The 15826-nt window shown below is 41.4% G+C and overlaps 1 protein-coding gene across 7 annotated transcripts in view; it reads right to left on the bottom strand.

Annotated features, from left to right (window-relative positions):
• Positions 1-12653, bottom strand: part of ALPK2 (alpha kinase 2) — a 119911-nt gene extending 107258 nt beyond the window's left edge. For 3 of the 7 annotated variants that reach the window (XM_070512938.1, XM_070512937.1, XM_044774797.2), the window contains exon 1: positions 11827-12651. The gene's annotated coding sequence lies outside the window, so the exon portion shown is untranslated. Of the gene's footprint in view, positions 1-11826 lie in introns of all 7 variants that reach the window. The other 4 variants (XM_014859049.3, XM_044774798.2, XR_011504385.1 and 1 more) reach the window with 3 other exon arrangements.
• Positions 12654-15826: the final 3173 nt, after the last annotated feature.

The raw sequence follows: 15826 nt of genomic DNA, 5'->3' as shown, positions 1-15826 counted from the left end.
GTGATGCTCAAGTCTCTGAAGTGCTTCTCCTTTCTATAACAGCTTTAATAAGATATAATTCACATACCTTACAATTCTTCCATTTAAAGTGTACATGTCAATGGCTTTCAATATATTCAGAGTTGTGCAACCATCACCACAATCAATTTTAGAACATTCTCATCACCCCCAAAAAGACTCCTACACCCCTTGGCTTTCACCTTCTCATCTTCCCATAACCCCCACCCCCCAACACACACCAGCCCCAGGCAACCACTAATCTACTTTCTGTCGCTATGGGTTTCCCTATTCTGGACATTTGTTCTAAATAGAATCAAATGATATGTGGTCCTTTGTGACTGGCTTCTTTCACTTACCATAATTTTTCAAGGTTCATCCACATTGTAGTATGTGTCAGTACTTCAGTCCTTTTTATGGCTGATCTGCAAGCCTTCTTAGGAGCAGCTATTGGCACAGAGGGATGACTACCCTGGCTCTCCACATTCCTAGGAGACTTACCCAGACTAGTGGAGGGGTGCGGGGGGCAAGGAAGAGGTTCTCATGGCTAGAAAACTCTCCTGACCAGGAGGTATAACAGGACTGAAGACAAAAACCAGGCCTCATTACCTGCCAGGGACAAATCTACATCTAGCTCTGCCACTTACCTGGCTGCAGTATTGAGCCTATTTCTTCATCTGTAAGAGGAGATGGTAATGTTCTAAGGATTAGAATAATATATGCAAATGACCTAGGAAGAATCGGTTATAATTGGTTTCCAAGATGATAAATCAGTAGAGTCTAAGGAAAGACTTCACTTGTTTCATCAATTTCCTTTTCTTCTATGGGTTACCACAATGATTTTTTTTTAAAGTGATATACCAATTAATGTCTAAAAATTTCTCCTGACCAAAACAATCTTGAGAAAGAAAAAAGAAGCTGGAAGTATCATGCTTCCTGATTTTAAACTATACTACAAAGCTATAGTAATCAAAACAGTATGGTATTGGCATGAAAACAGACACATAGATCAATGGAACAGAAGAGAGAGCCCAGAAATAAACGATACACGCATGTATAGTCAATTAATCTCTGACAAAGGAGGCAAGAATATACAACGAGGAAAAGACATTCTTTTCAATAAATGGTGTTGGGAAACTGGACAGCTACATGCGAAAAGAATGAAACTGGACCACTACCTTACATCATATACAAAAGTAAATTCAAAATAGATTAAAGACTTGAATGTAAGACCTGAAACCATAAAACTCCTGGAAGAAAACATAGGAAGTCAGCTCTTTGACATCAGTCTTAGCAATATTTTTTTGGACCAGTCCCCTCAGGCAAGGACAACAAAAGCAAAAATAAACAAATTGGACTACATCAAACTAGAAGCTTTTACACAGCAAAGAAAACCATCAAACAAAAAGGCAATCTACTGAATGGGAGAAGATATTTGCAAATCACACACACAATATGAGGTTGATATCCAAAATATATAAAGAATTTACACAACTTAATACCAAAGAACAACAACCCAATTAAAAAAATAGGCAAAGGACTCGAATAGATATTTTTCCAAAGAAGACATACAGATGGCCAGCAGGCACATGAAAAGATGCTCAACATCACTGATCATCAGGGAAATGCAAATCAAAACCACAATGAGATATCACCTCACACCTGTCAGAATGGCTATTATCAAAAAGGCAAAAAATAACAAGTGTTGGTGAGGATGTGGAGAAACGGGAACCCTTGTGCACTGTTAGTGGAAATGTCAATTGGTGCTGCCACTATGGAAAAACAGTACGGTTGTTCCCAAAAAAATTTAAAATAGAACTACCATAGGATCCAGCAATTCTACTTCTGGGTACTTATCCAAAGAAAACGAAAACACTTATTCGAAGAGATATACGCACCCCTACGTTCGCTGCAGCATTATTTACAATAGTCAAGACATGGAAGCAACCTAAGTGTCCATCCATTGACGAAGAGACAAAGAAGATGTGGCGTATATACACAATGAAATATTACTCAGCCATAAAAAAAAGAACAAAGTCTTGCCATTTGTGACAACATGGGTGGACTTAGAAGGTATTATGCCAACTGAAATAAGTCAGACAGAGAAGAACAAATCCTGTGTAATTTCACTTATATGTGGAATCTCAAAAGCAAAACAAATGAACAAACAAAGTAAAACGGAAACAGACTCATAGATACAGGAAACAAACTGGTGGTTACCAGAGTGCAGAATGGTAGGGGGCAGGAAAAATAGGTGAAGGGAATTAAGAGGTACAAACTTTCAGTTATAAAATAAATAAGTCAGATGTGATGTACAGCATAGGGAATACAGTCAACAATATTGTAATAGCTTTGCACGGTAGCTAGACCTATTGTAGTGGTCATTTCTTAATGTTTATAAATATCGAATCACTATGATGTACACCTGAAACTAATAGGATCTGTATGCCAATTATACCTCAAGGAAAAAAAATTTTCTCCTGGTATAATATTCGCCTCTAATAGTAATTTACAAGACATGACTCCTTCCGTTCCAATTCCCAGGGTCCTCTGCTACGGTTAGAAAGGGAAGAAAGGATAAGTCAAGCTATCAAGAGTCGGGGTGACATTAAAGACCTTATGTGTCATCTATGACTCCTCCCCAGGTGACTGCTTCCTGACAGCGAAGCCCCACAGGTTACAAGGTTGACGAACACACTATTTGACTCACATAGTCCTTTCAGTCACCACATAGCCCAGGCACGGGGCACTGACTATAAAGGAAAGGACAGTTAAGTCAGGCTGTGGTTCATGTTTCGTGGCTTCTCTGAAGGTGAGAACCTCTGAAGACAGATTTATCATTCTCTGCTAGAGATGGGTAACCAAGATTGAATTACTGATATCAGCAGAGGGGGCTGTGGAGGGGTTCACAGACAACCTTGGAGGGAGAACACATTAACTGGAAAGGACACAAAATTTGCAGGTTTTTGTTTTTGTTTTTTAGCTGTGTGATCCAGGGCAAGTTGCTTTCTTTTTAAAAATTTTGTTTACCTTTAGTTATGCAGATTCTAAAGGCATACATTCATATTCTTAAAAATACACATAAAGGTAAAATCTTCCACAAGCACTATCCTTCCATCTCAATACCTTTCCAAGAGGAAGGGTTTGCTATCCTTTCGGGCATTTTTCTGTCATTTACATATATAGTCATCTAAATATATATATGATTTTGTTGTATGCATGGCATTAAATTATATACACTTGCCATACAGTTGGCTTATCTTACTTAATCATACGTTTTGGCAGTCTTACAACGTCAACCCAATCCATCAAAGGCTGCATCATTTTTTTAAAACCGCTCGATGATATCAGTAGTGCACAGCACGTCAATAGCACAATTAATCTGTCTGTTCTCGTACTGATGACATATAGCTTGGCTGGAGTTTTTTAGACTTACGAATCTGTCTCAGAAAACATCCTGGCACACGCCTCCTCGGGCCCATAAGTGGGTCTCTAGACTAAATGCCAAGAAATAGAATTGCTGGATGAAGAAGTATTCACATATTACATTTTGATAGATACTCCAAAATGCAGAATTAAGGGCCTGGATTCCTGGGTTCAAATCTTAGCTCTGCCAAGTACTGGCTTATCTTCTCTCTGCCTTGGTTTCTTCATTGGTAAAACTAAGATAACAGCAGTATGTACCTCCTTTGGTTTTTAGGAAAATTAAGTGCCTTTGTATAAAGCTCTTCTGTACAGCACAGTAAGCACTACGTAAGTGTTAGCTGCTATCAGGTGCCTTGGGTTTAACGTCAGCAAAATTACAAAAATATCTTCCTCTCAAACTGGTGGAGAACAGGTAAGAGGTTAGAGGAGAATTCTTTGAACATTTAAGCCCTCAACTGAGGCCAAGTTTTACTTTGGCTGATCTTCCCTGCACAGATAGCTGGCGGCGTGACTGCTGTCAGCAGGAAGGTTGCTGTCAACGGAAGGGGACAGGGAGGGCTCCCAGCCCACATGCAGATAATGGGTAACCAGCTCTCCTGGAGCTGGCAGGAAAGCCAGCTGTCAGAGCGCTTTCTCACTGGGGACAGGAGAGATTAGTTCTGATTACCCAGCCTAATCTAATGACAGTTGGGTTCCTGAATTTGCCATCTGAGTTACTATACATTTGGATGCCACACCTACTGTCACTTAACACCCAGCCCCTAGGTTACTTAGGGGAAAGTACTCTCTCCAAAGATGGGGTCTAAAAATTTGGGAGGTGGAGGGAGACAACTAATACGTTTTGGGTGCCTTCTCCATGTCAGCCCCCAGGCTGGGCACTTCATAGACATTATTGCATTTAATTCTTACAGTGAACTACTAGGTAAGTGTTCGTTCCCGTTTCACAGACAATGACTTGTAAGTTTAAGGTAACTTGAAAGAGTCGATACAACAGACCTAATTCTTCACTGCCCGCAAGTGGCAGGGCTGAGGTACGAGTCCAGGTTTGCTGAAGCTCAAGCATTGTGCTCTTTCTTGGATATGACTTTAGGGTTATATATGAGAAACAGAGGCCAGAAAATAAGCCCATAAAAAGATGCGCAGCATCATTAGTCATTATGGAAATACAAATTAAAACCACAATGAGATAGCATTTCACACCTGCTAGGATGGCTATAATAAAATAGATGGTGAAATGTGGGCGAGGATACGGAAAAAAACAACCCTCCTACGTGGCTGGTGGGAATGCAAAATGGTACAGACACTCTGGAAAACAGTTTGGCAGTTTCTTAATAAGTTAAAGAAAAATGTACCAAAAGACCCAGAAATTCCATTCTGAGGTATCTACCCAAGAGAAATGAAAACATATATCCATACACAGACTTGCACACAAATGTTCTTAGCAAGATTATTCATAATAACCCAAAATTGGAAATAACCTAAATGTCCATTGGAAACAACCTAAATGTCCAACTATTGACTAGATAGACAAAATGTGGTACAGTCATACAGTGGAACACTACAGAGCAATCAAAAAAAGCAAACTAGGATACACGGCACAACACGGATGAACCTCAGAAACATTATCCTTACGTTCAGTCACAGAAGCTAGACACGAGAGACCACACAGTGCATGACTCCACTTATATGAAATGTTCAAAAGAAGCTTTAGAGACCAAAAGTAGATTAGTGGTTGATGGAGGTGGAGGCAGTGGGGAGAACACAAGTTAACAATAAATGTGCATGAGGGATCTTTTTGGGGTCATGAAAATGTTCTAAAACTGATCTATGGCAATGGTTGTGCAACTTGATAAATTTAACTAAAAACATCATTGAATCGAACACTTAGAAAGGGTGCATTACACGATATGCAAAATATGCCTCAATAAAGTTAATTTTTAAAACAGAGGCCAGGAGACAAACTTTTAATAAGCACCTACAAGATTCCTTGCCGCATTGCTTGTGATTGCAGAAGACTGGAGGTGACCTCAACGTCCATCAATAGGCATCTGGTTACAGTGTATCTATACAATGGGATTTTTTATTTTTAACAGCAATGGGCATTAAAAAAGAATAAGGCAGTTCTGTATGCACTGATATGGAATAATCTCCAAGACATATTATTAAGTGAAATAAAGTATAGAAGAATATATAGTCTACTATCACTTATATAAGCAAAAAATGAAAAATATTCGAATATGTTTATTTATACACATAATGATTCTAGAAATACACAAGGAACTGGTAACCTGGCTGCCCCTGGGGAGGAGGCCTGAGTGTCCTGGGAAAGGAGTGGACGTAGTTGAGATAGTGATTGTCTCTGCACATCTTTTTGGATATTTTTAATTTATAAATGTTACCTAATAAACAAATACAATTTAATAAGATTGTCCGCGAGCTAACACCTGTGCCAGTCTTCCTCTATTTGGTATGTGGGGCACCGGCACAGCATGGCATGATGAGTGGTGTAGCTCCATGCCCAGGACCTAAACCCACAAACCTTAGGCCACTGAAGCGGAGCATATCGAACATAACCACTACACCACCAGGCCAGCCCCATAATTTTAAAATATTAATATTGAGCAATTCCAAGTCCCAGACACACGGATATGGTGAATGCTGAGCAGTAGCTGCTGCTCTCTCTCTCTGGATTTGTTTTGAATTTTTTTTTTTTTTTAGGTGGAATAGGGTCTTCCTACTGGTACTCCTCTCCTCTGCTATTTAAAATCTGTGGCAGTGTCCAGTTCTTTAAGGGAGGGTAAAAAATAGCTCAAGGTTAAATGACACCCTTGAGAGAGTTTAGTACCTTCTCTGATTTTACAATTGAAAAATGCCCCTGAAACATAGGCAGGTTAAAAGAGTTTTCCATGGGGCCAGCCCACTGGTGCAGCAGTTAAGTGCACACGTTCTGCATCGGGGGCCCAGGGTTTGCCAGTTCAGATCCCGGGTACGGACATGGCACGGCTTGGCAAGCCATGCTGGTGTGGTAGGTGTCCCACATATAAAGTAGAGGAAGATGGGCATGGATGTTAGCTCAGGGCCAGTCTTCCTCAGCAAAAAAGAGGAGGACTGGCAGCCGATGTTAGCCCACGGCTAATCTTCCTCAAAAAAAAAAAAAAAAGAGTTTTCCAAGGTCACACAGCTTGTTAGTGGTAGAGTTCAGGATTCTTGATTCTGATTTTCAATTTACTATGTTGAAAAGATACATTCCTCTGCCTATCTTGTCCTTGTCCTCTCTCAGGGTAAAGACAGGGAAGAGAGGAAAGACCATAATGCTATAAACATGCAGAGCATGACAGTGTTGTTAATGAGACCAACTTTCGTGAATTAACTGGTTAAAATGACTTTGATTTGAGGTTGAATGTGGTGGGCTGATGGTTGCGCTCAAGCTAGGCATGTGTCATCAGGGTCATCACTGTGTAGTGAAGAAACCCTCCCTCTGGTTCCTCTTCTTCTCCTCCACATTGTCCCTGGCTCCCTGTGTCCTCATGCTGGCTTTTCCTGTAACAAAAAACCCCAGAGCAACTCCGAGTTATACTTTACTGGAGACTGTTTATTTTAAATGGGACCAAGAGGCGACACCCTGTGGAATTTCAGGCATCAGTCAGTATAGTGGAGTACCTGGGAAATGTCAGGTTCTCTTCCGTCCCACTCCCAGCCCTGTAGTGGGCAAGAGTAAGACCTCCCCTGGTGTAATGAACTGAGCCTGGAGTTACTACGAGGAACCAATCACCTCTCAGTAAGTAAACCGGCTCAAATAAGTCAGCTAGTTGAGGACCAGGGACAGGGTGCTGTGGAGAATGTCAGTCTTACCTCCGCCACCTTCCACCATCATCCTTCAACCCAGCCAGTCTGAAGGTCTTAGGAGAAAACTTTATTTTTGCCTCCTCTTGCCTTGTTTTCTGAAGAATTTTTTTAATCTTTCTGTATCTAATCTTTTTTTTTGGTGAAGTGTGCCTGAGAGAGAAGGCGCACCACACCGAGCGAAAAGCGCCGGGGTAGGAGTGGAATAGTTCTGTATCCAAGCGTCCATTCCATTCAAAGGCAGGACCATTCTGTGGGAGAATATTCTAACTTGGCCCACCCTACATCTTTAAAGTATGAACACTGCCCATGCTCACCTTATGACTAAGGGAAAAGATAGTATGACTTTAGCGGCCTTTCTCCAAAATATCCAAAAGCTCCTAAAGCAGCCCTTTCAATGGTCCTCCTAACTCCGTTCCACGCCACTCCCATCACTCGAGCCTGGGGACAGTGGACTCTGATTGGTCTAGAGTGATCAAGTACTCTTGCCTGGTGATTGGTTCATTAACCAAGGTATAAGCCAATCAGCACATGCCTCTCTCAAGAAAGTAGCTGAGCAGTGATCCAATCAGGGCAAAGCTTTGGTCTTTTACTCTGTCCTCTAAACGGGAAAAAGAAAGCCTGTGGACTCAAGGGGTGGCTGATAGCCATATGAGACTGAGAGAAAACTAGTGAGGCTGTGAGGTGGAAACTAAAGCACAGAGAAAAACAGCCTCCAGGAATGCAGAGAACCTGACCAAACGCCTGGACTTCTCAGTTCTGTGAGCAATAAATCCCCGCTATTGTTTAAGCCAGTTTGAGTTGATTGTTACATCTAGAAAGCATACTGAAGCATCCATACCTTCCCCTCCCTGGCCCATGGTGCCTGAAATTCCTACCAGAGGGCCTCTATTCCAGATCTCTATGTCGGATATGCCTTCACCAAGCTATAGACAGAAGTAAAGGATTTACGATTAGATGGCTTAATCAAAGAATGTTTCTCCTAGAAAGTTCCAGGGACAACTGTGGAAAACGTAGCCTAACCAAACGAATTTCTGATTTCTATTCTCATCGTAGCTCTTTCTGCCTTCCATGTTTTGTTGTTGTTTCCTTTACACAGATGGACCACCTTCCATCTTTATATATTCAAATGCCACCAGTTTTCAAACCCTAGCTCAAGTGCTAGCTTGTCCTTGAAACCTCCCCTGAGAGCCTCAGCTGGAAAAAATGCCCCCTCCCAAATGATGGACCACTCGCCTCAGTGTGTTCTCCCCACACCCAGTCCCCCACCCTCCACTGCAAGCTGTTTGCCCGAAGGACACCTGATGGGTTTATCTTTTGTGCTCTCCTCAGCTCTAGCATCTTGTGGTTGTGCCTTCTGCATCCCTGAGAAGTAGGCAATTTTAGTAATTGAAAAGAACACGTGCAAATAGGTTTTCTTCAGGAATTACAGGCCAAAGAAATGGCTAAAGCAGTGTTTCTCAGAGTGTGGTCCCTGGACCACACCACCAGCATCCTGGGAACTTGTCAGAAGTGCAAATTCTTGGGACATTCAGAATCAGAAACTCTGGGGGTGGGACTGAGTAAGCTGTGTTTTAACAAGCTTTCTAAATTCTGTTGCACTTTAAAGTTTGAGAACTACTGGACTAGAGGAACGTCTTAAACTACTGACTGAGGAGTGAATGAGCCTGGTTATCTAAGAACAGGATTGAAGACCAAGTGAAGATCAAGCTGAGCTGTGCGGCCCCAGATGTACCGGCAGAAGCCATGGAGGAGGTGGCCCTGGGAGGGGTAGGGCGCTATGTATTCAGAAGTAAACTATCCAGAACTGACGTCTCCGCAACCTGGGTCCATCTCTTCAACTCGATGTCCAAATTCTCCTGGTCAGTTTGGTCTGTGCCGGGTGGGTGTGCGTTGGCAGAAACCTCAATGAGGGCTCTAAACATTTTTACATGTTCTTTTCCCTCTTGTGGCTCGGGTGTTTATTCTTTCATTTTTACCAAACCTAAGATGACATGATCATTTTCTCCCAAGTTTCTTTACATTTCTGAATTTCCAGATTTCCTTTTTGGCAGAATTAAGCCCAGAATAACAGGGTTCCTTGAGAACCTGTCAGTAACTCAAGCAAAGAATTTATCAAGATGTTCTGATGTGCCTGGGCAAAATCTGTGGGGCATCTCAGTAAAGACAACAGGGCAATAAAGACACTGATAAAATTCTTCAGAGCTGTCCCGTGAACCCTGCTTATGATTCCTGCCTGCTCCATCCCTCCATGCCTGACTCCCCCTCACCCCAGGACAAGGGAGCACTCTGTTCGTGAACCATCATCACTGACCTTGAGATGCCAGCCATGGCTCCTGAGATGGCCCACAAAGCTCCCGTCCCCCAAAGGCTAGTCCATTTCAGAGCATTCTCACCCCGCTCCTACCCCCTCACTCTACCATGCCTGTGTCTACGCAAAAAGGGACCCAGATGCACGGCTCAACTATAATCTCGGAGGAAGGGCTGGGCTCCTGCCTTACTTTCATAGTAATCACAGACGTCATCTTCTATGCATAGATTTACCTTTGCCTTCCATTCCTATGGACTCATGAAAACTCCTATTTAAATATGAGACTGATATGCGCTAAAAAGCATTACCAGGTGACGTTGATAAATCTCTCTCTCTCTCTTTTTAGATAATAAATACACCATCAATCATTTTCAGACAAAAATATTTTTCTTATTTATTGTAGAGGCATTCTAAAATATAATCCTTTTTCACTTTGCTGTCAAACACATTGTTTTTAAGTACAAAATTTTCTTCAAAAGAATCTAATTTTCTATGTTATTTTTGTTTAATTATTGCACTGATGTCAAAAATGGGTATTACTTTAATCGACATGAAAGTAATGTCTATTACTTTAATAGTGTATATTATGAAGACATTCCGAAGTTTTAGCAAAAAAAGAGAGAGCAGCTTTTTCATGAATCAATGGGAAGAACCAGCCTTTGTGAAGAAACTATGGTACGTCAGGCATATTCACTCATCTAACCCCCCACTGATCTTGTCAAAGTGGATGTTGTTATCTTCATTTTACAGATGAGAACACTGGAGTTCAGACAGGCTGGAAAACTGTCTCCAAATCTGACTCCAGGGTCTGGGCTTTCTTCCTCAGCCCCACGCTGCTTCCCCCACCTCCACCCAGACGAGGATGCTCCACCGCACACTCCTTGCATAGGCTGATATCTGCGTGTAGTGTGCATGGGGCTGTTAAAAACTAATTAATGGGGGGGGGGGTTCTTTGCAGGTGAAGAAAATAGGAATTCCACCCTGCCTAAAAATGTTCCCCAAATTGTGAGTGAATTTTTTGCAGAAACTTTACAGGGCCATGTAATTTGGGAGCTAAAATACATTTAGTTTGTTTTAAATCCAGATTTCCAAGATCTGAACATGTGTATTGACCATCAGTGCATTTCAATACAAGACTCGTCAGTTTATCCATGCAGAAGGTAGCTCAAAACATCCTGGGTTTCAGTTCGGAAGCCTCACAGCAAAGACACTTGTTCAATTTATCCTTAGCTGGTATGCTGTTATAAAACGTCTCTTACATTCCTGGTTATTTAATCTTCAAAACTGAAGGCTACCTTTACTTAAGGAAAATGCTGTAGAAGGGAAATAATTAGAGCAGAAGCAGCTCTAAATGCTGTTCTTGCTTTTCTCTATTTTTAAATGATTGCTAGATGTCTGTAACTGACACCCATAATCAGTGGTTTGAAGTTTGGATGTGTTCACCAAAACGTAACGTGACAGTGGTGCCATTTGATCGATGGATTTTGGGGGTTGACTTTTTGCCTTAAATTTTTTAAAAATCTATTTAACAACTCAAGTACAACGTCATGCCTACAGTTAATAATACTCTATTGCACACTTACAAATTTATTAAAAGGGTAGATCTCATGTTAAGTGTTCTTACCACACTAAAAAAAAGGAAAAGGAAAGAAAATCTATTTTAACGACCCGACAAATGCTTGCATCAGCCATTTGCAAATGCCCGATAGCTTTTCAGCAACTTGCATTCCTCTTGTCAGACAAGATACTGCTGTGTCCATTCAGAAAGCGGGGGTTTTCAATCATCCAGATAATCCAAGTAAAAGGAATAACTTTTGATTAAAATACTCAAATATTTCAGGCAAAAGTGTCCAGCGCCTGAATTCTCTGGACAGGTAACTCAGTTTTTCATGTTACTTTGCAAAGTCTTTACAAATTACTCCTTTGAATCATCCTACATATTTTTATTTCCTAATTGTTGAAATAGCCATGATGTGGAAGAAATCTTTTTAAATTATTGTCAAGCCAAAATAAACAGACATTAAAAAAAAAATTTCCAAAAAGGGTCAGAGTGGACCTAAATTAAACATGAGAATTTGGCCACTTTAAAACCCTACATACCCAAATATGCTGTATAGCCCCTCCTTGTTTTACCTTGTTCTATTTCATAAGGAAAGAATCTGCTTTGTTCCCTACCGTAGAAAATGTAAACAACTACATATTTAAAGCACAGCCATTCCTTATATAAAAACCAAAGTCTAGATACTTACTTTTCAATACTTTTTGTCCAAGAGACGTGATAGGAGGGCTGGCTCGGCTGTGGGCTCCCCAGGCTGTGTGTGAGGCATTGATTGGGTGTCCCTGTTCCTGGGACTGGGGATTCAGAGGAGTTACAGGGTTCAGGGTCTTTTCCACGAACGGGTCAAAGCACAGTTGGGTCTGTTTCCAGAAAAGCTCCTATCTTCCTAAGAGGGAAAATTCCGTGCTCAGGGGAGTCCTGGAAGAAGAGCATTTTTTTTTCCCCTGCCCTTGAATGAACTAGGTCATTGCTGAAGCCTGGAGAATATTTTTTAGCATCACCGTGATGAAACTTGAGGGCTTTCTGCAGTAGGTGCAATACTTGTTGACGCTGCCGGGGAGGCCTTGGCAAAGGCGCCTGGTAAAATGCAGCCCCAGTGAGCTGATGAAACCCAGACGAGCTGTCACTGATGGCTCAAGAGACTGAGCAGCATTTTGCAAAGCCCCTGCAGGACCTCAGGTTTAGTTGCTCGCCTCTTGGAAAAGCAAAAAAAATCTTGCTGCCTGATAAAGTGATTGAGGCCAGAGTAACACGAGCAGTTGTCATACCAAGGGTATCAGGCATTTGAAGTACACATAGGAAACCCGTGGAGGGGTGGAGGGGAGATGAAAATAAGAGTCATATGTTGTTCGTTTAGAACTGGTATTACAGTCATTCTCTGAAGTTCTCTGAGAAAAGCAGAAGCCACAGCAAGGCAGGACCCACCCTCCTCTCTCCACTTCCCCCAGAGGTGCCCCCCCACCTCTCTCTTTCTCTCCCCCAACCCCAACACGCACGTACACACACTGTCTCTCTCTCTCTTCCTATTTTGGCTACAGCCGTAAAAAGAGAATAGAGGAAGACCAGAAGAAATTCATAGAAGAAATACCATGGGCCCTGTTCCTTCAAATTGCCGAGAATTGTTCCTGTTGGCAAAGTAGGTTTTGTAACGTGGGCATTTCTTTTATTTAATTTTGTCCAAATCCAAGAAAGAACACAGAAAATCCAGAAGTATCATTCTGTGACTACGCTGCCTCTCTAGAAAAGTATTTTAATGTGCCACAGCTGGAAACCGACAGCTTAGAAAGAAACCTCTTATGAGACTCACTCACGGAGCTGGCTAAAATTAGCAACTCTGACTGGGTGACTTTGAAAGCGACATAACTGTAAATATTCAATCTGTAGTAGGACTATAATCCTCAAAAGCAAACTGCTTTTACACAGCACAGTATGTACATCACCATACCTTGATGGAATGAAATTTTTCACCAGATGAAAAATGATCTAAATGTATTAAATATCAAGAAGTGTGTGGCTGGTGTGTTCTGATTTTCAGTTGTATCTTCATATGAGACGAAAGATATTGAAAGCTGAGAGACTCTAAAATAATGACTGTCTCTTTGGGAACACGGCTATTAAATGCAACAGAATGCAGAAATTACCAAACCTTGGTTACTGTGGGCATCAGCTGGTTTTGTTTAAAGCTGGATCCTCTTCACGGAGGATCTTTCCAGATCAAAGGAGATAACTTTAGGTTGAGCGTGAAGAGGAAGGTGTGGTGATAAAAAATAAACAAATGTTATCACACAGCAGCAGGATAGGATAAAGCCAAAAGGGAACCCACATCCCAATGCAGTAGATAAACGTGATGTGGTCATGAAAGAAGGGCTGCCGGGGAGTTCTTACATGGAACGGTTGATGCTCATTATGAAACTGAATTTTGTTCCTCGCAAACAAGTTGAAAGATAAACTCCCTCAACTCCTGGCATTCATCTCCTAGCAAAAGAAAGTTAAGGAGCAGAGGATTAAAAAAACCAAACATATGGATTTGCCTGTGTGTATTTTATTATTTGTCTCATTAGCCTGCAGACACAGAACTTCTGTTTTAATTGTAGGTTTAGTGGAGCAGGAATGGAAGAAAATCAGAAACAGAGACCCCGGGGATTCAATTCAATTATGCCAGGACACGATTCTGAATTTTCTGTGATTGTTCAAAGGAGACGATAGAAGGAGAGATGTTAAGGAGACACAGATGGGTATGTGTTTGTGCTCCTCTTATAGCACCAAAAAATACATGATTTTGTGATTAAGAGTAAAGACTTGAAAATGTTTAGCATCATTTCAAGTTAGTATGGATTTAAGAAAATGTGTTTAAAAAAATCTCTTTTTCTGAGGCTATAAGAGAAGGGGGAAAAACCCACTTCATTTGTGAAGAGATTTTTCCATCTAAGAAGCAGAGTTGGAAATATATGTTTGCATCACGCGTTTTTTAACTCCTTCTCTGAAAGGCCTTTTGGGTTTTGCTATTTTCTTGGCTTCTGGAATGAATGGGTGCTGATTGATTCACCCGCCACTCTAGGCTCAGAGAGGACTGGGATGTGGTCAGTTCCCAAGTCATCTGAATATTTAAAGCAAATTCATGGTTCTTAAGCTGCTCTTCACTCCCATAACTTGGGCTTGGACTGCTACGTGAGGGGTTTATCTGCTCCTTTTATTCCTCTTGGCACAGAAGGCCCTCAAACGTTTGTGTCTAATGGTACAAGTGATGGATGCCCTTCCCAGCAAGCACATTCTTGGCTGAGGCTTGGTACCAATCACATGTCAGGTCAGATCAGGTTTTCTGCCAGGGTCCTTGGGCCAAGCTGGAACTGAGCGGGTCACTCCTGCTGCAGGAAGCAGTTAGCATTTGGAGAGGGTCCCCCGACCATTGAGAGCATCAACTCACTCTCCCCCTCTCCACAATTCATCCCTATCCAGGGTCCACAGGTTCTCAAAGTTTCTGCACTATCTGTGGGAACTTGCTCAGTGGACGTGACCTGAATCAGGCCTTTGCAACCTCCATTCAGTTCTCTGTATTTTAAATGGCTGCCAGTCACTCAGGTTGGGCGACTCAGCAGGCATTTTTATCCCTCAAGTACAGTGTTGAAAGAAATATTGATGTAAATAAGACTCCATTCTCTCATAGTGTTTTCATCCCAGGTAACAGATTTTTATAAAATTCTTCGTGAGACTATGAAGATTAAAAATATTTGCAAAATAATAATTAAAAATGCAATGTTGGGGGCCAGCCCTGTGGCGTAGTGGTTAAGTTCACATGCTCTGCTTTGGTGGCCTGGGGTTCATGGGTTTGTATCCCAGGCGTAGACCTACAGACTGCTCATTAAGCCATGCTATGGCAGCGTCCCACATAAAAATAGAGGAAGACTGGCACACACATTAGCTCAGGGACAATCTTCCTCAAGCAAAAATAGGAAGATTGGCAATAGATGTTAGCTCAGGGCCAATCTTCCTCAACAACAACAACAAAAAGCAATGTTATCAGAATTCATGTATCTGACAGGGACTTTTCCAAACATATGAATGTTGTTTGGAATTTGGGATTTTATTTTCTGCCAGTGTATCAAAATTATAAATGGTAGGGGCTGGCCCCATGTCCTAGTGGTTAAGTTCAGCATGCTCCACTTTGGTGGCCTAAGTTCGGTTCCAGGCATGGATCTACACCACTCGTTGGTGGCCATGCTGTGGCGGCGACCCACATACAAAATAAAGGAAGACTGACAGATGTTAGCTCAGGGCTAATCTTCCTCAGCAAAAAAAAGATATGTATACACACATATATATAAATGGTAGTTAGGTTCACAGAACACCTGACAGAAATAGTTAATCTGTCATAGTAATACTTATATTAATCTATTCAGTAATACTTCCTGAAGTAGTAAGTTCAGGTTCCTAAAACCACAAGTATCAAAACCAGGTTAAAATTCAATTTAACTAAATGTAAGAGTCTAACTACCTGAAGAGAAAAATCCAACCTTCCAAGATAAAATTCTTACACAATTTATTCCAGTGTTTCAGTTGCATTTTAAAAACAGCCACAAAAAAGTATTACAACTCTCAGAAGAGGAGCAAAATTCCAATTTTCACAAATTTATATATTGAGCCCTACGTCCAATTTCACAAATACTAAGTCAGATTAATTAGTTGAACAGTGT

The sequence above is a fragment of the Equus asinus genome, chromosome 7 (assembly GCF_041296235.1).
Source record: "Equus asinus isolate D_3611 breed Donkey chromosome 7, EquAss-T2T_v2, whole genome shotgun sequence".
Lineage (NCBI taxonomy): Eukaryota > Metazoa > Chordata > Mammalia > Perissodactyla > Equidae > Equus > Equus asinus.
This window is presented reverse-complemented; position numbering and strand designations above follow the sequence as displayed.